Below are 22,663 nucleotides of genomic sequence, written 5' to 3'. Positions count from 1 at the left end.
TGTTGTCCCCTTTTTTAACGAACAAGCTGTGGTCAATATGTTTAAGCACTCTAGATCAGGAAAAAGCCCTGGGCCTGACAATATAAGTAGTCGCCTGCTCATCTCTTGTGCAGAGCAATTAGGTCCAATTTTTCATTATATTTTCCAGATGTCCTTAGACCAACAGAAAGTGCCGAACATATGGAAACAGTCAACAGTTATTCCAGTGGCCAAACTAAATCATCCAAAATTATTAAATGACTTTAGGCCAGTAGCTCTGACCTCCTTAGTCATGAAGTGTCTTGAAAAACTGGTTAAAAAAGTCATACTTACAAAAACAGAGAATCTCTTAGATCCACTACAGTTCGCTTATAGGGCTAAGCGAGGGGTAGATGATGCCACCACTACCTTGTTAAATTTACTATTCAAACATCTTGAAGGTAGTAAAACACACGCAAGGATTTTATTTGTTGATTTTTCTTCTGCTTTTAATACAATACAACCACTTATTTTAGTTGATAAGCTCTTAAAGAACTTTGATCTCGATTTTAATATTGTGGGATGGATTCTTGATTTTTTAACCGACAGAACTCAGAGAGTGAGGGTAAATGGTTGCTTGTCCGAGGAGATTTCATCATCCACTGGGTCTCCTCAGGGATGTGTCCTCTCACCTCTCCTTTATATTCTTTATTCCGACGATTGCCGCAGTCAGCATGAAAATAGACATATTTTAAAATTTGCAGATGACTCTGCTATTATCAGTCTCCTCTCTAATGAGGAAAGTGACCATGGTCCTGTTGTGGATGATTTTGCACTTTGGTGTGATAGGGCATTCCTTCAACTAAATGTTGAAAAGACAAAGGATATGCAGACTGATTTTAGGCGAAAGTCATCAACTCCACAGACCACTATTATAAATGGGAAGATGGTGGAATTTGTAGAAACATACAAGTATCTAGGCAGTTTGATTGACAATAAGTTAACTTTTATCTCCAACACTGAAATGCTTTGCAAAAGAGGCCAACAAAGACTGTTTTGTCTTCGCAAACTGTCAAAATTTCGTGTTGACAAGACTCTCATGACCCTTTTTTATAAATCATACATTGAGTCTGTTTTTACATTCTCATTAATTTGCTGGTATGGTAGTCTCACTGTCAAGGCCAAAACTGCCCTTTCCAATATAGTGAAGGTCAGTAGTAAAATTATAGGTGTCTAGCAGAGTAGCCTTTCTGTCCTGTATGATAGACAGGTTATTAGGAAGGCCAACGCAGTTATCTCTGATAGCTCCCACCCCCTTCACTCTGAGTTTCAGATATTATTGCCTTCCGGGTCTCGGTACAGTTTACCTCCAGTGAAGAATAACAGATATAAGCATTCATTCGTCCCGAGAGCCATCCTGTTTATGAATTCAGCCCGGAGGAGTAGACAGACTATAACTATTAAATAGTAATGGGGGTTATTATTATTATAATATGTATAGTATTGCTTGTTTTTGATGATGTTGTTGCTGAAATGGGGTTGGTTATGAAATTGTTGATATATTAATTGTTGATATATTATGAAATTGTCAGATTTTACTTTAACAAGGGCCAGTAACATTAAATATTTCTTACGGGTTTTTGTCTTGTATTTATGTATCTGTGACTGTTCTGTGTTTATCTTGCTGCAAAACCAATTGCCCCTATGGGGACAAATAAAGTCTAAAGTCTAAGTCATATAAATATATTATTATTATTATTTTTTTTTTTTTATAGATTTTATTTATTGTAAGTCACTTTGAATGAAAGCTCCCATCTGCCAAATGATTATGTAAATATTAGGGTGGAACAGTTCAACCTTTTCACAGTTCGGTTTGTTTCACGGTTTTAGAGTTCATTTATATATATATTATCATATTATTAAGAATATTCTAACTTCAAATAACAACACAAAAAAATACAACAGAGTAAAGGTAAAAATAAAACAAACTGACTTTTGTCAGATTTAAGTTGAACAGCGGTCCCAGTGACCGAACATGGCTGGGATTTTGCAGCAACTTGCTGTGTCTGTGGCCAGGGCTTTTCTGCTTTTTATACGGTCCCTCTCTGCTCCATTTTTTGCGTGATTTTCTAAGATAAAGCCTGCCTCTGGATATAGCCGTGCTTCGCTGATGTTTGGTCATGTGGTGGTGTCATTTTCACTCTGCGATCACCTGAGTCGTAGATTCACAAGTCCGTTAATTAATTCGCAGTTGCTAGCAGTCTATAGCACATCAGGCTGATCGACTGACAGCGGCAGACAGCAGGACAGAATGACCGTCAGGCCACGGGGAAATGTCCCGGTGCTCCCGATGGCCAGTCCGCCCCTGAATCAGATAAAGGGCGTTCACATATCTAGCCTCAGTAGTCTGTGGCAGCTGCAGTGGATGCATAGACTACCAAAACATGAACTAGTGATCTGAAACAATGGCCTCAGCACCTGAAGGGGTAGGGATAGGGTGACCAGACCTCCCGCTTTCCCTGGGAGTCACATTTTGTCAACTTATTTAAAGGACAGGTGGAATCGCACTGATAGCATTGCTCTCTAATTCAGGGTTCAAATACACACACAGCAGTACATGTAAAAACAGTCGGCTTAAACAGTCTGCTAGCATAAAAACTTAACATGCAATAAAGGAATTTCAGTAGCTTTCTCAGACATCTTTTGGAATTAAAACATTTTCATTATTTTCTGGGCTGTTTTACCATGTTAGGGCCTGACCCTTTAGCTCGTCCTCCTAAAAAAAACCATTAAAAAAACAAGCTTAAAATCATACAATTCAGTGACAGAACTCACCCTTGATCAGTGTCAGCTTCACCTCGGTCAAATGATGTCACTTCCTCCAAGTCATACCGTCAAAGGTGTATTGCATACGTTTTATTTTGCGTTTTATGTAAATGTGACAGGACTGACCGAAAACATGGGGTCAGTTGCAAAATAGTATTTATTAGTAGAATTTATGTATAATTTAATGTTTTAATCAGTTGATGTGAATTATAACAAGTTAAACTTGTTATTGATGGAGTTCTTTTTCCTAAATAACTGTTTTTAGCATAACAAAACGGTCTCAGGTTACGTATGTAACCATGGTTCCCCGAGTAGGGAACGTGACACTGCGTCCTCTAGGGGGCGCTTTGGGGAACACCTCGTCGTGACCCGTGTCTGAAGCATACAATGAAAAAACACCAACTTGTTGGCCGTCGACAGCCTCCGACGTCACTACCGGCGCGACTATAAATCAGCACCGGGAGAGCACGTCATTATCTTCTTCGTCTGAAGCTTGCGTCCGAAACATGGCAGAGAGCTAGAGGACGCAGTGTCTCGTTCCCTACTCAGGGAACCATGGTTACATACGTAACCTGAGACCGTTCCCTTTCGAAGGAACTTCGAACTGCGTCCTCTAGGGGGCGCTTTGGGGAACAGTATACCCACGCCGCCATGCAGAGGGGAATGCAGGCCAGAATCATGGCGAACACTAAGTACCAACTCTACCATTACTATGGGAGTTGCCCCTGGGACGTTTAGACGGCTGTCTGTGACAGTACCCCTTACGGCCAAAAGGCCTAAGCTACATACCCAACTTAATTGTTAGGGCCTCGGCCCAGGGTAGAGCTGAAGGCTTGGAATCAGGAAAGATTCCTTTAAAGGGATACGGCTAAGAACCTAGCATTTGTACCAAGTCCTGCCTGTCACACAGGGGCTACCGCTAGCTTACGCATAAGCTTGCTGAAAGAGCTGTCTCAACAGTTCTCTAGTAGCAACACCCTGTTTAGATAGGTATCAGAGGATACATTGGTGGAGTGGCGCCCAAGATGAACGGGGCTTTTACCAACTCAAGAAAGGGCACGAAGCAACCGCGCAAAGCACTCACCATATAGGATTTTAGAAAGAACGCAGAATACTAGCGTGCAAACTTACCACAGTGTGGATTTCAGAAAATGTGCAAAGACTACACGTGCACACTTACCATAGCATGGATTTTCAAATACTGTTCTAAGGAGGGGCTCTCGTGGCACTCCGATAGAGCAGCTCATAGATGGAATGTTGCATCTTAAAACAGTATGATTGAGAGTCATCAACTCGATCTATGGAAACAATACTGGAGCGCTCTGGGAAAAAAACAGAGAACTCCGTCTCGTACGAGAGGAGAACTCCGAGCTCAGAGTAGCGCACTCATAGGTGACCCTTTTTTGGAAAAAGGGGAGCGCTGCTAAATTACCACGAGAATCACCCAAATAGCCCCTCATGTTGAGAAAAGCGATGCTTGAGGTGTATAAACAAATACACACTGGCTGAATGGAGCCCAAGGAACCAAAGTCTAATCATCTCAAGAAAGGGAACGAAGCGTTACCCCTATACACACTGACCACCATGTGGTTTTGAGAAAGTACACAGAGCTTAGCGTGTGAACTTAAAGGTTCCTAAGCATCGTAGAGGAGCTGAATCTCACGGGAGAGGCAAGCTCAATTTTACAAACCTCGGGTGAGGGGAGCATCACCTGAGGCAGCATATACAAGAAGACTTCTGTAACTGCCACCTCCACTTCCCGGTAGATACGACAGCACCCCTAAGCGGCCAGGAGACCCCTCGGGGTGACCTGGCCAGACATCCATGAAATTCCCTGCAGTGCTGTGCCAGGCCTGATGATCAAGGAGGCTCCCTCAGAAACCTGTGATCTCAGCCGCCTAATACCGGAACATGAAGCCGGATGGCTGCTGCTGACGAATGTTTAGTAAACACTGTAACAACACTGCAAAGGAAACTCAGACAGAGTTTATTAGTAGACACGTAACCACCAGCAAATTAAATACACATAAGTATATACAGAGAGGGTTACATTTACTCACTCACCCTCCTACGCCGGAGCCCCGCTCAAGGGGTACCTCCTTTTAACCTGGACCATCAGTTTCAGGTTGGTTGCTATGGACATAGAACCATAAAAAATATTATAGGTCCAGCATAGGAGACTGTTATGCGAGAGGTTTCCACCTAACCTCGATCAGGTGGAGAGCTGGTGGTTACAGGGGAATTAGGAAGGGGAGGATAAAAGCAGAAGTTCAATTCAATTCAATTCAATTCAAGTTTATTTGTATAGCGCTTTTTACAAAACAAATCGTTACAAAGCAACTTTACAGAAAATTATGTTTCTACAATATTTAGTAGTAGCTAGTAGTTTGTGCACATTTGACAGGATTTTAGAAAAACTAAAAAATAATAATAATACAAGACGTAGTCAGCTAGACGATGAACTATCAATATTATTAATTAAGTTATTATATGATTAAGTCACACATTTAGGAATAATTGTTAGTTCTGTTTGTTCATTCAGGGTTAGCATCATCTGAGGTCCTCTGAGGGTCAGCATCATCTCTTCTCAGGTGTTCTGGATCCAGACTGGAGCTTGTGTAAATCCTAGTTACCACGGGATGTGAATCCCGTGGCAAAACATAGAAACAAAATACAGACATCATTAGCATAGCTGCTGATCCAACAAAGTAAAATTAGTTTAACCCAAGCTAATGAATAAAAATGCACCTTTGATCAGATGCAACTACACTCACAATTAAAAAGATACATTATTCGAATGCTTGGCGAAAGAGATGTGTTTTTAATCTAGATTTAAACAAAGAGAGTGTGTCTGAACCCCGAACATTATCAGGAAGGCTATTCCAGAGTTTGGGAGCCAAATGTGAGAAGGCTCTACCTCCTTTAGTGGACTTTGCTATCCTAGGAACTACCAAAAGTCCAGCGTTTTGTGACCTTAGGGTGCGTGATGGGTTGTAACGTGGTAGAAGGCTAGTTAGGTACGCTGGAGCTAAACCATTTAGGGCCTTATAGGTAAGTAATGATAATTTGTAACTGATGCGGAACTTAATAGGTAGCCAGTGCAGAGACTGTAAAATTGGGGTAATATGATCATATTTTCTTGACCTCGTAAGGACTCTCGCTGCTGCATTTTGGACGACCTGTAGCTTGTTTATTGAAGAAGCAGGACAACCACCTAGAAGTGCATTACAATAGTCCAGTCTAGAGGTCATGAATGCATGAACTAGCTTTTCTGCATCAGAAACAGATAACATGTTTCGTAGCTTGGCAATGTTTCTAAGATGGAAGAATGCAATTTTTGTAACATTGGAAATATGATTTTCAAAAGACAAATTGCTGTCTAATATAACACCCAGATTTCTGACTGTAGAGGAAGTTACAGTACATCCGTCTAGTTGCAGATTGTAATCTACAAGATTCTGTGTAGTGTTTTTTGGTCCAATAATTAATATCTCCGTCTTATCCGAATTTAATTGGAGAAAATTCTTTGTCATCCAATCTTTTACATTTTTAACACAATCTGTTAGCTTAGATAATTGGGAAGTTTCATCTGGTCTCGTTGAGATATATAGCTGAGTATCATCAGCATAACAGTGGAAGCTAATTCCGTATTTTCTAATAATATTACCAAGGGGCAACATGTATATTGAAAATAGAAGGGGACCTAGGACGGATCCTTGTGGCACTCCATATTTTACTGATGATAAATGAGATGACTCCCCATTTAAGTAAACAAAATGGTAGCGATCGGACAGGTAGGATCTAAACCATCTTAGAGCCTGCCCTTGAATACCTGTATAGTTTTGTAATCGATCTATGAGTATGTCATGATCTATGGTGTCGAACGCAGCACTAAGATCAAGTAAGACTAGAAATGAGATGCAGCCTTGGTCTTAAGTTAACCTTTTGAAGTCGATTAACGCATATACGCGTTATGTCTTTTCTTTTAGTAGATACCTCGGTATCATTCTGATTCGGACGAGAACGCTGCCTCGTCTAGATCATACCTCTTAGGTTCTGCTTACCTCCTCGTGACCCACGATTCCTCTAACCCCTGCCCGCAGGTGGGGGAGGAGCGCGAGTTGCGACACTAGCCTTCTGTGCCCATCTTTGATCCTCAGATCGAGACAGGCCAGGACCCCTATGTTGTTTGGGCTCAGACCTGGACCTTCGTGGAACGAAAGATCTGAAAGCAGCAGAGCGCGCCTTCGTCTCCCTGAACTTTTCAAATCGCCGCCTCAACGGAAATACCGAAAAGTTCAGAAGGCGAAACCTGAGCATCGAGCAGAAAGCATTTTCTTTCCTCCCGATGTCTGTTCATCCACAGATGTCTCTCCGCTGCCACCATGGCCGCCATAGTCCTGCCCATGGCGGAGGCGGCCTCCTTGGTAGCACGGAGAGAGATCTGTGGTGCGGCGCAGTTCAGCTACCTGATCAGAAAAAGGCCCCAGCCTCTATCCAGGTCTCTTAGCAGATCAGTCTGATATGCTTGAAGCACCAGGATTGTGTGTAATAAAGCCACAGCCTGACCTGCTACTGCGTATGCCTTGCCATTTAAGCGAGATGATTTTCTGAAGGGGCTTAGATGGCAAGGAGGGAGATTAAGAGAGGAGGTTTCCCCTGCAGAAAGAAAACATTTTTCACATATAAAAATTTATAAATTATTTATAAAAATTTTAGCTCTTTCTACAGGGGCATTCCCTCCTAGCCGCTTTCACGCATCACCTCGATGTCGGCAGATTACTTTAATGCCGAAACCGATGGATGCAAGAAGAAAACGGCATCTTTCATTTCTTTTTAATCTCTGTATGGAGATCATGCACAAATGAAAGGCTCACCTGAGCTGGAGGGTTATGGTCAAAAAGGTAATTTTCGCTCAATAACCTCCAACAGCTCTACATACGCAGGGCAGGAGAATTGAGAAGGCTCAGCCTCAGCTTCTTCACCATCCTCAAATATCTCTTGCTTTTCCTGGGTAAAAACCCAGCAGAGCACTAACCTCAGTATGAGAAAGTGTTAAAGATATAACATCATCCTCCCAAGGCTCTCTCTCGTCCGCCGCCCCTTTTTTTTTTTTTATGATCTCGAAAGGGAAAGTCCCTCTTTAAACCATTCAGACAGATCCATCTGTATTCTCACGAGCTCATTTTCTTTCCTGCCTCAGCGTGGACAGATCCTGAACCGCGGGAAGCAGATGGCTTGCCTTCTTTTTTTTTTTTTTTCTTCAGAAGAGAGACGAACGAGAGCGGAGCTTTTTCCATTGAAAAAACGCTCACAGTGCACGCAGATTGCCTCCTCAAAGACATCGCGTGCATGCTCTTCACCCGAACAAATGACGCAAAGATCGCGTGTGTCATCAGGTGTCAAATAACGCCGACACGGATGCACACATCGTCTAAACGCTTGCTAGTTGTCGCCATGATAAACAGAGAAAGATCGCCCTTACCGGTTCTTTCAGATGCACGCTTCAAACAAAACAGTCAGTTGAAGATGAAGAAGATAATGACGTGCTCTCCCGGTGCTGATTTATAGTCGCGCCGGTAGTGACGTCGGAGGCTGTCGACGGCCAACAAGTTGGTGTTTTTTCATTGTATGCTTCAGACACGGGTCACGACGAGGTGTTCCCCAAAGCGCCCCCTAGAGGACGGAATTCGAAGTTCCCTCGAAAGGGAACTATGAAAGCTGCAGGTCCAATTTGACAAGGACAAGGACAATGACAGGATTTGTAAAAAGTGTTAAAGTGTTTTTAATAAATTTAAAACAACATAATGAAAGACACATAATACTTTACAGAACAACTCAAAGAAATCAACCATTAGTCAGTTTTAGAAATGTTGTATTCACTGTAACAAGTCAAGGACTGCTTGGATGACACATAGACTGATTAAAAGGTGAACTACTGTTAAAGGGATAGTTCATCCAAAAATGAAAATTGTCATCAACATTTATTCAAGTTTTTCCAAATGCAATACTTGATTCACATTTCTTATAAGCTTAAATGATTTGGTCTAAAGAGAGAAGAATTAATGACTACTTTTGTTTGAAAATGACAAATAAAATAGCTACCAAAATAAATGTTGGTAAGTGCAGTTTGAGTAAAAGTAATGACTAAAAGTTGACAAAAATGCAGACCTTTTGTAGACTAAAACTAGACTCAAACTATGAATCATTTTGTTTAAGATGAAGAGTGAGACTAACTCTGAAGTGTCTGTGCGTCTGACTCTGTGTCTGCTGTGTGCTGCAGCTGCGAGGAGCTGTGTCCTCCAGGGAAACACGGCCGGCAGTGTGAGGAGCGCTGTCCCGTCAGAACGACGGAGCATGCTCCTGTCCCGCCGGATGGATGGTAGGTGCGCAAAACACAAGTCTGGAAGTCATCACGAATTCTGGATTTTATTTGGATGGTCATGACTTGCCCTCTGTTTTTAATTTGTACTGTTCTCTGAGGTACACTTATGTTATCAAGATTTGTACATCATAAAAAAGCATCATAATTTACATTTAGATGTAATATGCTATCTGAACGCTCTGTTTGATTAGGCCTGTAGGGCTGTAGATTCTCACTGTTATGATTGGCTATTAGCTGAGTATGTTTGACAGTGTACATTCCTCACAGATGGACGCTGCTGTGATTTATGTTAAAAACACACAAATACATATCAAACGATCAGTTTAAAAGATCTGGATCTTCATTAAAAATAAAGTTCATTCACTCTCTCTTAAGGCTGGGATCAGAAGGAAGGCAATGCAACACTGTTTGTCCACATCTTGGCACTGAACAGCGTCTTGTTGTCAAAGCATCTTTATCGTTTGATTTCTGCGTCGACCTGTGCACTAGCCTCTCCCAATATTTACACTACAGGCACAAACCGTAGAGTCAGTGGGCGGGGTTAAACAGACAATGCTGTAGAATCAGTGGGCGGGGCTAAACAGACAGCGCTGTAGAATCAGTGGGTGGGGCTAAACAGACAGCGCTGTAGAATCAGTGGGCGGGGCTAAACAGACACTGGCATAGAATCAGTGGGCGGGGCTACACAAACAGTGCTGATAATTGGTGGGCGGGGCTAAACAGACAGTGGTGTAGAATTGTTGGGTGGGGCTAAATAGACAATGATGTGGAGTTGGTGGGTGGAGCTAAAGAGGCAGTGATGTAGAAGCAGGCATTGATCTTCTGCGGAGGCGGTGCTTATCCACACTACTTCATCATAGTCGTACACTCCACAAGCTGTCATTTTGGCAGACTGGCTTCAGTATGAGCTGTTTTTAGACTCTTTACATGATGTTTAGAAAATTGACATGATGTTTTTATAGAACAATGACCTCTTATATGTCAAAAGATCAAGGAAATTTTGGCTTCTCAGATCATGACCCCTTTAAAAGGTTTTTGTCTAATTTGTACACACTGTGTGGAATACTGTGTTGTGACAGAAGTGTGTTTTCAGGGAACGGTGTGCGGGCAGCTGTGTCCAGCGGGACGCTTTGGGAAGAGCTGCTCACAGGAGTGTCAGTGTCATAATGGAGGAAGCTGTTCTCCATCCAGTGGGCAGTGCATGTGTAGCGCAGGATACACAGGAGAGAGGTCAGTACTGAGACAGCATGCTCTAACACCTTGCAGTATGAATGGCTGAACAGCTGACATCCGTCTCTTATAGTCTCACGATCACTCCGGTCAGCAATCAAATATGGTGCTACCCTGACTTACATCTATATGACTTGTGCACAATATTCAAGCATCCTTCAGTCACATGATCGACCCCGTGTAGACGAATCATCACAGAGGATCATAGGAGGGTTCCCGTGCTGATCAGCTGAGCTCCAGCGCTGCAGGCAGTCTCAGTGCTCTGGAAAACATCCTGTTTGGGGACAGACCTGTAGCTCTTGCATCATGAAGTACATCGTACACCTGTCACCAATGGAGCTTTGATCAGCTGAGGCTTGCGATGCTTCTGGGAAATGCAGCCCAGACTGATAAGGACAGCTGCTGCCTGCACTGTAGGCTGTGTGAAGAGGAGAGTGACTCTCAAACCACTGCCTGTCATGATCCAAACGTAAAGAAATGTTTTCACACAAAGCCAGATGAGAGCCGACAAGTGGAACACACCAAACAAACACTAGCCTGACCGACGGCTTAGTGTGTTTTAGGTCCGACGCTGCCGACGCGAGGTGACAACACATTTCACTTTCACCGCCGCTAGTTCTTGCTGTGTCCCGGCCTTGAGTTATGCAGCCATTCACCCTGGTGTTTCATCCATCAGCAGCAGAATGTGTAGCTGTAATTGCAGTATGAGCGGCTGCAATCTCTATTTAAACTGCAGAAATAGAAACGCAAGTGCATTTTTATGAATTAATAAGAGCTTTGGCTTCACCAGACGTCACTGTTACCTCCGGTTTCCCCTGATTTCACTACACCCACTGGCTGGAGAATAATGGCTTCACAGCCCCATGGAGGAGTCCCCCAGAGAGTGAGTCTCTGTGTGCAGGAGGATATCTGTGGGATGCTGAATCAAGGTCTCTCATCTGCGCTGCTGCTGGTTTGATCCCAAGCTCAGACTGTTCAAGAACAGACAACTCACTGCTACTGTGCATCCTTTTCATAGTTTTAATGTTACTTATGTGAAGAATGACCAGTTGCATTTTACAAGTGGAACACACATTTCTACAAGAATCCAATGTTCTCCAATAATGTTTTGATGACATTTATTGATTCCATAGCTTTTTTCCCCCTACATCATTCAGTTCTCTGTGCATCTGGGAGAATTCCAAGACTCATGTGCTGGTTTATGATAAATGTTTGGGAAGATAATCACTGAATGGAGATATTGAATTTAAAGTGTAAGGGCATTTGCAAAAAAGTAGCAAAAATAAATTATTAAATACATTTGAATATGACCTTCAATCACTAAAAAGGAAATGTTTATGTTCTGTGTATGATACAGTTTTTGCTAGCTAAGGCTGTTACTCGTTAGTCATAATGTGACTGATTTTCAAGGGCTGGCACATATTTGCCAACTTTAATTATCCTTTGACGATAGATGGCACAAAATCTCATCTCAACACTTTTGATGAATGGCTATGTTATTTTTAATTTGGTTTATTTGACATGTTTAATTCTGCTGGCGATCCAGTACAGGGGTTGATGTTATGGGAACATTTCTGCAAGAGAATCAGAATCAGAATCAGAATCAGAATGAGCTTTATTGCCAGGTATGTTTACACATACGAGGAATTTGTTTTCGTGACAGAAGCTCCGCAGTACAACAGAATGACAGCGACAGAACATAAAACACATAATAAAAGAATAAAAAATACAAATAAGTAGATAGTGAATGACAATATACAAATTGACAATTGTAGGCAGGTATATTACAAAATGGAGTTATGTATGTACATGTGTATTATGTGCAAAATTTAAGTGTATACTAAGTATGTGTGTTAGATAAATAAAGTGTATGTGTATTGTCACGGGAGGAGCACAAGACAGACACAGTGGGCGTGGCGTCAGGCCTCGGAGAGGCTTTTATTAACAGAAATCATAAAACAAAGGGAATAAAAGTGGCCAAAAGGGGGAAAGTGTCCAAAATAACAGGGAATCTGGTGTCCTCGTTGTGCTGCGGGATTTGTGTAGGTCGGGCAGTGTTCATCAAGGAAGGGTCCAGGCAAGGGGCGGAGTCCGGCGGCCGCACGCGCTCCCCTCCTAGGTCCGGGGCGCGAGGGGCGGCGGCTTCTCCTAGCGGCCGCGTCTCTCTCATTGGCCGCGGCGCTGGTAGGGGATGGACGGCCCGGCATCCTGGCCCGTCGGCCGTGTATACGGGTGCGGTTCCCATCCGGATCGCGGGTCCGGCAGCTCACGTCTTGGTGGCGCGGGAGTCCCTCAACGCACCCTTCCTGGACCCACGAGGACACCAGCGTGCATGCACGGGGAAGAGACCGGTCTCCTGAGGAGAGGCGCGTTGGGCTTTTAAACAGCGGCGGTAATGAGGCTCCACTTCCTTCAGGTGTGCCCCATCACACGCCGCCAGCCCTGACTCGTCCAGCGCCCCTCCTCTCACACACCCACTCCAGTCGGGAGCCTGGTGAAGGGCGGCGATTTAGGACGGGGTGCCGGTGATAATCAGGGAGGAGGCAGCTGACTCGTCACATTCCCCCTCCCAAGCGACATCCCCGTCATCAGGGCGCCGCCCACACAGGAGTGCTACCATCCTCAACCAGGCTCCAAACGGTCGGAGTGGGCGGGGTTTCCTCTCCGGGCGGTCCTCCCTCTCGCAGCGCACCAGAACAGGGACAGAGAAACCGGGTTTTAGTGACAGCCTCAACCAACCACAGGGTAAAATGACAATGGAAAAGTCACTTACCCCTTGTGTGGCTGGGAGGCTGTCCCCAGTTTTCCTCCGTCCCAGTCTGGGTTCTCACGAACGTTTGCAAGCGAGAGGGAGTGACGTCACCAGACGTTTCCCAACTGCGCTGTCTAGGCTCCGCCTGCCCGCATTCTCCACCAGTGTCACGGGAGGAGCACAAGACAGACACAGTGGGCGTGGCGTCAGGCCTCGGAGAGGCTTTTATTAACAGAAATCATAAAACAAAGGGAATAAAAGTGGCCAAAAGGGGGAAAGTGTCCAAAATAACAGGGAATCTGGTGTCCTCGTTGTGCTGCGGGATTTGTGTAGGTCGGGCAGTGTTCATCAAGGAAGGGTCCAGGCAAGGGGCGGAGTCCGGCGGCCGCACGCGCTCCCCTCCTAGGTCCGGGGCGCGAGGGGCGGCGGCTTCTCCTAGCGGCCGCGTCTCTCTCATTGGCCGCGGCGCTGGTAGGGGATGGACGGCCCGGCATCCTGGCCCGTCGGCCGTGTATACGGGTGCGGTTCCCATCCGGATCGCGGGTCCGGCAGCTCACGTCTTGGTGGCGCGGGAGTCCCTCAACGCACCCTTCCTGGACCCACGAGGACACCAGCGTGCATGCACGGGGAAGAGACCGGTCTCCTGAGGAGAGGCGCGTTGGGCTTTTAAACAGCGGCGGTAATGAGGCTCCACTTCCTTCAGGTGTGCCCCATCACACGCCGCCAGCCCTGACTCGTCCAGCGCCCCTCCTCTCACACACCCACTCCAGTCGGGAGCCTGGTGAAGGGCGGCGATTTAGGACGGGGTGCCGGTGATAATCAGGGAGGAGGCAGCTGACTCGTCACAGTATATAAATATAAAGTGTAGTGTGTTCGCCGTTATTATCAGCTGTTCATAAGATGGATTGCCTGAGGGAAGAAACTGGTCCTGTGTCTGGTCGTTCTAGTGCTCAGTGCTCTGTAGCGTCGACCAGATGGGAACAGTTCAAAGAGGGAGTGTGCTGGATGTGAGGGGTCCAGAGTGATTTTAACAGCCCTTTTTCTCACTCTGGATAAGTAAAGTTCTTGAATAGATGGGAGAGTTGTACCGATGATTCGCTCAGCAGTCCGGACTACCCTCTGTAGTCTTCTGAGGTCAGATTTAGAAGCTGAGCTGAACCAGACAGTTACTGAAGTGCAGAGGATGGATTCAGTGATGGTGGAGTAGAACTGTTTCAGCAGCTCCTGTGGCAGGTTAAACTTCCTCAGCTGGTGAAGGAAGTACAACCTCTGCTGGGCCTTTTTCACAATGGAGTCAATGTGAATGTCCCACTTCAGGTCCTGAGAGATGGTGGTTCCCAGGAACCTGAATGACTCCACTGCAGTCACAGTGCTGTTCATGATGGTGAGTGGGGGGAGTGCAGGGGGGTTTCTCCTGAAGTCCACGATCATCTCCACTGTTTTGAGGCTGTTAAGCTCCAGGTTGTTGAGACTGCACCAGACAGCCAGCTCTTTTACCTCCTGTCTTTAAGCAGACTCAGGAGCTTGACAGAGGGTTCCTTAGACGTGCAATCGTTGGTGTACAGGGAGAAGAGCAGTGGGGAGAGAACGCAGCCCTGGGGAGCTCCGGTGCTGATTGTACGGGTGCTGGATGTGTATTTTCCCAGCCTCACTAGCTGCTGCCTGTCTGTCAGGAAGCTGTTGATCCACTGCCAGACGGAGGTGGGCACGGAGAGCTGATTTAGTTTGGGCAGGAGGAGGTCTGGGATGATCGTGTTGAAGGCCGAGCTGAAGTCCACAAACAGGATCCTCACATAAGTCCCCGGTCTGTCTAGGTGTTGCAGAACATAATGCAGTCCAATGTTTACTGCATCGTCCACAGACCTGTTTGCTCTGTAGGCAAACTGAAGAGGATCCAGCAAGGGTCCAGTGATGTCCTTCAGGTGGGCCAGCACCAGTTTTTCAAATGACTTCATGACTACAGACGTTAGAGCCACAGGCCTGTAGTCATTTAGTCCTGTAATTTTGGGTTTTTAGGGATGGGGATGATGGAGCGTTTGAAGCATGAAGGGACTTCGCACAGCTCCAGCGATCTGTTGAAGATCTGTGTGAAGATGGGGGCCAGCTGGTCAGCACAGGATTTCAGACAGGCTGGTGTAACACAATCTGGGCCTGGTGCTTTTTTCCTTTTCTGCTTCCGGAAGACCTGGCGCACCGCATCCTCGCTGATCTGAATTGCAGGAGTGGAGGAGAGGGGGGATGCAGGAGGTGTGAATGGTGAGAGTGCTTGATTGGAGAGGTGTTCAGGATGGGTTGCAGGAGCTGTTAATGGTGTGAACGGTTGTTTGGAGAGGCATTCGGGGCTGGTTGCAGGAGTTGTGAAGGGTGTGAATGGTTGTGTGGGGAGGCGTTCAGGGCAGGTGATGGGTGTTCTTTCAAACCTGCAGTAAAACTCGTTCAGATCGTCTGCCAGTCGTTGATTCTCCACAGTGCTGGGGGGTGGTGTCTTGTAATTGGTGATCTTCTTTAGACTTTTCCACACTGATGCGGAGTCGTTGGAAGTGAACTGAGTCCTTATTTTTTCAGAATAGTTCCTCTTTGCCACTTTGATCTCTCTTTCCAGTGTGTATTTAGCCTGTTTATACAAGACATTGTCCCCCTTCACGTAAGCATCTTCTTTGGCCTGATGGAGCTGTCTGAGTTTTGCAGTGAACCACGGTTTGTCATTGTTGTAAATTAGTTGAGTCTTTGTAGGAATACACATATCCTCACAGAAACTGATATATGATGTTACGGTCTCTGTGAGTTCATCCAGATCGGTGGCAGCAGCTTCAAAAGCACTCCAATCAGTGAGGTCAAAACAAGATTGTAAATCCTGCTCTGTTTCGCTGGTCCATCTCTTCACAGTCCTTACTACAGGTTTAGCAGATTTAAGTTTCTGCCTGTAGGACGGTATAAGATGAACCAGAAGGTGATCAGAACGTCCCAAAGCTGCTCGTGGAACAGAGTGTTATGTATTCTTTATTGTGGTGCAACAGTGATTCAATATATTACTGTCTCCGGTGGGACGTGTGATGTGCTGTCTGTATTTTGGCAGTTCACGGGAGAGATTTGCTTTATTAAAGTCCCCAAGAATGATCAAAACAGAGTCCGGGTTTTGTTGTTCTGTTTCTGTGATCTGATCAGCAAGTTTCTGTAAAGCCAGGCTCATGTGCTCTTGTAGATGAATGTAAACATTCACGAGAATGAACGAGTGAAACTCCCGGGGGGAATAGAACGGCTTGCAGTTAATGAAGAGTGTTTCTAGATCTGAACAGCAAATATTTAACACTGTTACAGTTGTACAACACCTTTAGTTGATGTAAAAGCATGTTCTGCCACCGCACCATTTCCTCATTGATTATGCATTGCGGTCCACTCTGAACAGCTGAAAGGCCAGCAGACGGAGCACGCGTCTGGCTTGGCGTTGTTTAGCCAGGTTTCACAGAACAGCAGAGTGTGAGAAATCCTTATTTGTCCAGGAGGGCAGAAGGAGTTCGTCTGTTTTGGTGGTTAGAGAGCGGAGGTTTGCCAGATGTATGCTAGGCAACGTAATCCGCGCTTTCTGAGTTTCACAAGTGCACCGGCTCTTTTAACCCATCTGCGCTTCCTGAAGCGCGTGATCAGCGCAACTGCTCCACCGACGAAAATGTCCAGCAAAACATCAGAATAGTCGAAAACCAGTAATATATCAGGCGATGTGTGGTGCAGAATGTCCAGCAATTAATCTCTGGTGAAACTGATTGCAGGAATATAACCAAAGACAAGGCAAACTAATAAAAACAACTGCAGAGCACATCACGGAAGCCGCCATCTTGCATCGGTGCCAGATACTAAAATTATATACTAATAGATACTAATAAATATACATATTATGAATTCTGTTAGTTTGTCAAATTATTATGTTTTTCGGGCCGCGAAGAAATATAGAGTTGCATAGCACAGCATTACAGTGAAAGCTAACACCGTGCTTCCTGATGATATCTGCCAGGGGGAACATGTAAAGCGTGAAAAGTAACGGCCCTAGTACTGAACCTTGAGGTTGAGATTGATATGATACATCTTTGATTCTGTCACGGTGTCTCGTCTCTGTTTCCCTGGGTGTCCACTAGTGGTCTCACTTCCCCATAGGCACCTCACCGTAGGCACTACAATTCCCACAAAGCCTTGTCCCTTCATCACAGTAATTGCACTCCTGTTAATTGCACTCAGGTGTCTTCACTTGATAGTCATTACCCTGGCTATATTAACTGGTCTGTTTCTGTTTGTTTTCATGGAGTCCTTTCTTTCCTTCACCCAGTTTCCTTTCCTTCCGAGTTTCTAATTTCTGTTCCTGTTCCTATCCCTGTTTGTTTGTTTGTTTGTTTGGATTGATTTTTGGTTTTGACCCTCTGCTTGTTGGATTCTGAATTTGGATTACCCATTAAACTCACACTGCGTTTGGATCTCTCATCTCCTGTGTTTCCCTGGGTTCCTGATCGTAAATTCACTGCACAAATTGATGCCGGTTAGATAAGTACGATTTGAACCATGCTAATGCTCTACCATTAATGTCAAAAAAGTGTTCTAATCTATTCAAGAGAATGTTGTGGTCAATTGTGTCAAACGCAGCACTAAGATCCAATAGAACTAATAGAGAGATACAACCACGATCAGATGATAATAGCAGATCATTTGTAACTCTAAGGAGAGCAGTTTCAGTACTATGATACGGTCTAAATCCTGACTGGAAATTTTTTTCTAAGGAAATTTTTTCTAAGGAATATAATTGTGGGGATACAGTACCACTTTTTCTAATATCTTGGACAGAAAAGTAAGATTCATTATTGGTCTGTAATAAACTAGTTCTTTGGGGTGTAGTTGTGTGTGTGTGTTTTTTTTTTTTTGATGAGAGGCTTAATAACAGCCAGTTTGAAGGTTTTGGGGACATATCCTAATGACAATGAGGAATTAATAATAGTCAGAAGAGGACCTATGACTTCTGGCAGCACCTCTTTTAGGAGCTTAGATGGTATAGGGTCTAACATACATGTTGTTGGTTTAGATGATTTAACAAGTTTATACAATTCTAGTAGAGAATGAGTGGAACTGTTCCTCAGGGGGTCTATAGTGCACTGTCTGATGCGATACTGTAGCTGACGGCTGAATGGTTGCAATTTTATCTCTAATAGTATCGATTTTAGAAGCCACTTGTTGAGGCTTTATTTTTCATTAGTTTAGCAACTCTATTGAATAAATACCTGGGATGGTTTGTTTTCTTCTAAAAGAGAAGAGAAGTGATCAGATCTAGCCGTTCTTAATGCTTTTCTGTAAGATACTTTCCCACCAAGCAATACAAAATACCTCTATTCCATCTTAAGTCCTCATCATTACACATTGTTTAATGCATTAAACTGAACACAACTTTATTTAGATATGAACATAGTAGTAGTAGTAGTAGTAGCCCTTTGTCACAAGTACCAATTGCAATTGTTTGGTCTTGGGGCGAGTAGCCGCATTCCAATTCCACGGATATTCTCTTTGTCCATTTCTGGTCTCAGATCGATCCAATTGCTTTTTCCAAAGCCGTGAGCTTCTCCATGGTTTTTTCCATGTTGCATTTCATCTCCATGTTGTTATCCATTTTGCAGTTAATAGTCTCAATCTCAATGCTGACCGCTCTGCCCACTGCTTCGATCATGACGGGCAGCCTTGTAAGCCTTTGACAGCTGTCACCGTTTTCTGAATTCCTCGATAAACCAGGGCAATGCCTAATCCAATCAGCAGAATACCTGTTATCATGGTTACGAATAGGTAGATATAATGTCCTCCACGGAAAGATCCACCAGACACATGACCCTCCACCTCTCCCACACGTCCATCATGGAGCAAGCTGCGAACGTTCCGGCAGGGCAGTCAGGTTCCCCCGAAGCCAAAAGATGGTGTCAATTGCTTTGAGAAACCAGTTATCAAATCCATGATTTTTAGATGGAGAGCAGTGCAGAGATAGTCTCAGAGTATACGAGACAAGAGGAGCAAAGCAGGGAAGGTAAGGGAGAGGAGAGGGAGAGAAAATGCGATTGCTTTCTTTGAGAGCCAGAGATACTTTTTTCATCTCTATCTATGAAATTTCATTTTCATCTAACATCTCTAGTTTTTTCTGTTTGCTGTAGACCTGCTCCTCATATTCTGTGACCTCCTTCAACCATCTCCTTCTCATTTGTACAGTGCTATATGTGCCAGGATCACTTTCTTTTTACATTCACACACTTTCTAATATTTAAATTGCCGTTACATTTGAATTGTAATAAGATCTGTTACCAATTAAACACAGACCTAAAGACTTTGCTGCATTTCCCCACCGAAATAAAAGCTTCAGAGTTAAAACAAACATTTAAAACTGATGATTTAGATGGATTAGTAATGAAATACCATTACCAAAAATAAAATAAAATAATTACTAGGGATGTACCAATATAACTTTTTCCAGTACTCACCCGATATGGATTCTTTTTATTTTTGGTACTTGTCGATACAGAGTACCGATACCGATATTTTTATTGCATTTGTATTTTTTTTATATATTGGGTACAGAAACCAAAAGAGTATGTTATCTGGTTAACTTAATTTATTAAATAGATACTCAAACCAAAATTTATTTAGACACCTTACTAGGGCTGAACGATATATCGTTATCGTATCTATATCTAGATATGAACTTTCAAGATATTACTATCGAAAAAAGCAACGATATAGACGATATAGATTTCCCCTCTCTGCGCTCGCCCTGCATACAACTCTGGCAGTCACAACAAACATCAGTTTTAGGAGTGCCCTTGACTGCACCGCTAAACCCAGCGCGCATACACTAGGGACGTGGGAACTATATTGTGACGGGGGGGGCGGCGTTTCCATGGTGACGCGTCATTGCTTGTCACGTGACACACTGCAGCAGCAACAGCACTGAATGAATGATGATCTGCTTTTATATCATTTTTCCTTTTTTATTCAGAATATTCACAAATGTGTTAGTTATGGCATGAAATATCTGATATTCCGATTGTCAAATACATGCAAGTGGAAGTATATTGTTGTTTAAACACCTTTATAACGATCGCGTTAGTTGAGCTGTATGCACGATGGGCGCCGCCGTGTTAGTTTGTGCTGCAGACGCAGTTCAGAGAATCAGATCTGTAGGATTTACAACCTCTGTTTAAAACACGTTAATTCATCCACTTCTCCCGAAATACTTAAAAGTAAGTGGCTACAGAGACAGCGGATAAATAAGTGCGGGAGATAATGCGGCTGGTGGCAGTGCAGAATCTGATTTGGTGCCAAAACATAAATCATCTTCCATAATTTGGAAGCATTTTGGATTCAGAAAAGACGATGTAAACCAGAGTGACGTGTTGTGCAGGTCATGCTTAGCAAAATAACACGTAGTCATATCGTATCGATATTGAGATATCTGGCATGAAAATCGAGATATGAAATTTTTTCCATATCGTTCAGCCCTACACCTTACCATTACACATTATCACAGTTTATTCTCTATAGTTTAGAAGATGGTAATAAAATATAACTCACAGTTAAAATGTGTCAGGACAAATTAATCTTGATAATGTTAGATAACTTTGATAAAAAGGTATGTAATGGATTACAGTCAACCCAAAATTATTCAGACAGCTTTTAGTATTTACACACAACTATCAATACTCAGTCGGGCAACTCTTATTCTTAATGACTGTCTGTAGTCTCCTGGGCATGGGTTCATCCAGCTTCATGCAAACCTGAACTTCAATTTTTTTCACAGACTTGGTCTGAATAATTTTTGGTCCCAAATTTGTACCAGTCTTACTGGTAGTCCACTGTTTGAAGAGTTTTTGGGTATACTTTGTCACAGTTTACTCATTTACATAAATGAACTATAGTGTCCTGCACCCACTAGTGAAAAAACGTATATCTGTGCTCTGATTTCAAATTTTATCTAATTATCTCATTTTTGGTTTAACTGTATATCCTTTGGTTGTTTTCACAAGTTTTTGTTACTTTTTTTGTTCATAGTTTTGCTCTATGGTTCATCATCTGTAATTTAATAGCATTAGAGCTGCTCCATTGCAGAGACTTATTACTGTAATGACGCACTTTGCTGTAATATTGAAGGGAACCACTCTTTCACAAATAGAGGTCGCGTTTTTTGTTTTTTATCTGAAACGTGCTACAATTTATTTTCCAAAGCCACTCATGTAATGCAGAAACACCCAAGCAAACAAAACACGTGCATTGCCTGCATGTATCTGTACTGGTGTAGAATGAGAGGGACAGTAGTAATACCACTGCATGCACAATCAGCTCATGCATGTCAGCTACACAGGCGTTAATAATGAATGTTTAACATTAGATTCATTTATTCATTTAACAGTTGAGAACAACTACTGTAGAAATGAACTGGCAGCAGTTTAATAATAACGTCAGGCCCTTCGTTAGATACTGTGCTTAAAAATCTTCAGGAGAGTTTCATTTCTATTCAATATTCCTTTCAAAATCTTCAGTTATTATTAAATTCTAGTAAAACTAAGTGTATGCTTTTCAATCGCTCGCTGCCAATACCTGCTTGTCTACCTATTATCACCACCAGGGCCGTTTGAAGGAATTTGGGGGCCCCAAGCAAAACGGATATAGAGGCCCCCCGACAAACCGCCCCCCCAATCCCCCCCCCCCCCCGCACGCAAAGCCTACAGGAACCACAGCATAGCCATACAGTTTAAGTTCACCCGCACTTTATATAAATTAAAAAAAGTTTACAGTAAATACTGCTTGAAAAATAGTTTGGTGGGAATTCAATAGTGATTTGCACTGGGTTTTTTTTCTTCTAATAATATGACAGCACATACTTAGTTTAAACTCTGGGCTGTGCAGGATATCAGCTATAATTATAGAGCTTGTGGTACCTTGTGCTTTATAGAGGAAACATCAGCACTGAGAAGTGATGCATCTGTTGATGTTGAGGATGAAGTTGATGGTGTAGCTGGGAACTATTGAAACAAAAATCTGAAATTACCTGTGAAGTACGTTTTACCATTTCACTGTTAGCATATTGAAAGAGGTCGCTATTACCAGCTCAGGGGTGCGTTAAATGAAGTTTCCTTTCCTAAGTTTCCTTTTTTAGAATTTTTTTTTAAATGCATAGAATGCAATGCATACATAAAAAAAAACATTTAATTATTAATAATTGTTTCTCTGTCTGTACTTGTACTTTGAACAATGACAATAAAGTTGACAGATGAATTAAGTGCACTTAAGTGCCATTCAGGTGGGTTTTTAAATAAAGCATTTTCTGAGATGCACATTAAACACCATACATTAATTTATCTTTTAATTATTGAAAATTAGGCAAACTAAAGTTTTTGTTAAGAGCAGTTCTGTAGATGTTGTTCATGTGTTCACATCCTTATTTAGTGAGACATCAGACGCGAGACTGAAATCACCGCGAGCGTCACGCGCGCTTCAGTGCA

General features: G+C 43.4%; 1 pseudogene; it reads left to right on the top strand.

The window, feature by feature from the left end:
• Nucleotides 1-10,882, top strand: part of LOC113109433 (multiple epidermal growth factor-like domains protein 10) — a 36,837-nt pseudogene extending 25,955 nt beyond the window's left edge.
• The last annotated feature ends 11,781 nt before the right edge of the window (nt 10,883-22,663 follow it).

The sequence above is a fragment of the Carassius auratus genome, chromosome 10 (genome assembly GCF_003368295.1).
Source record: "Carassius auratus strain Wakin chromosome 10, ASM336829v1, whole genome shotgun sequence".
Lineage (NCBI taxonomy): Eukaryota > Metazoa > Chordata > Actinopteri > Cypriniformes > Cyprinidae > Carassius > Carassius auratus.
This window is presented reverse-complemented; position numbering and strand designations above follow the sequence as displayed.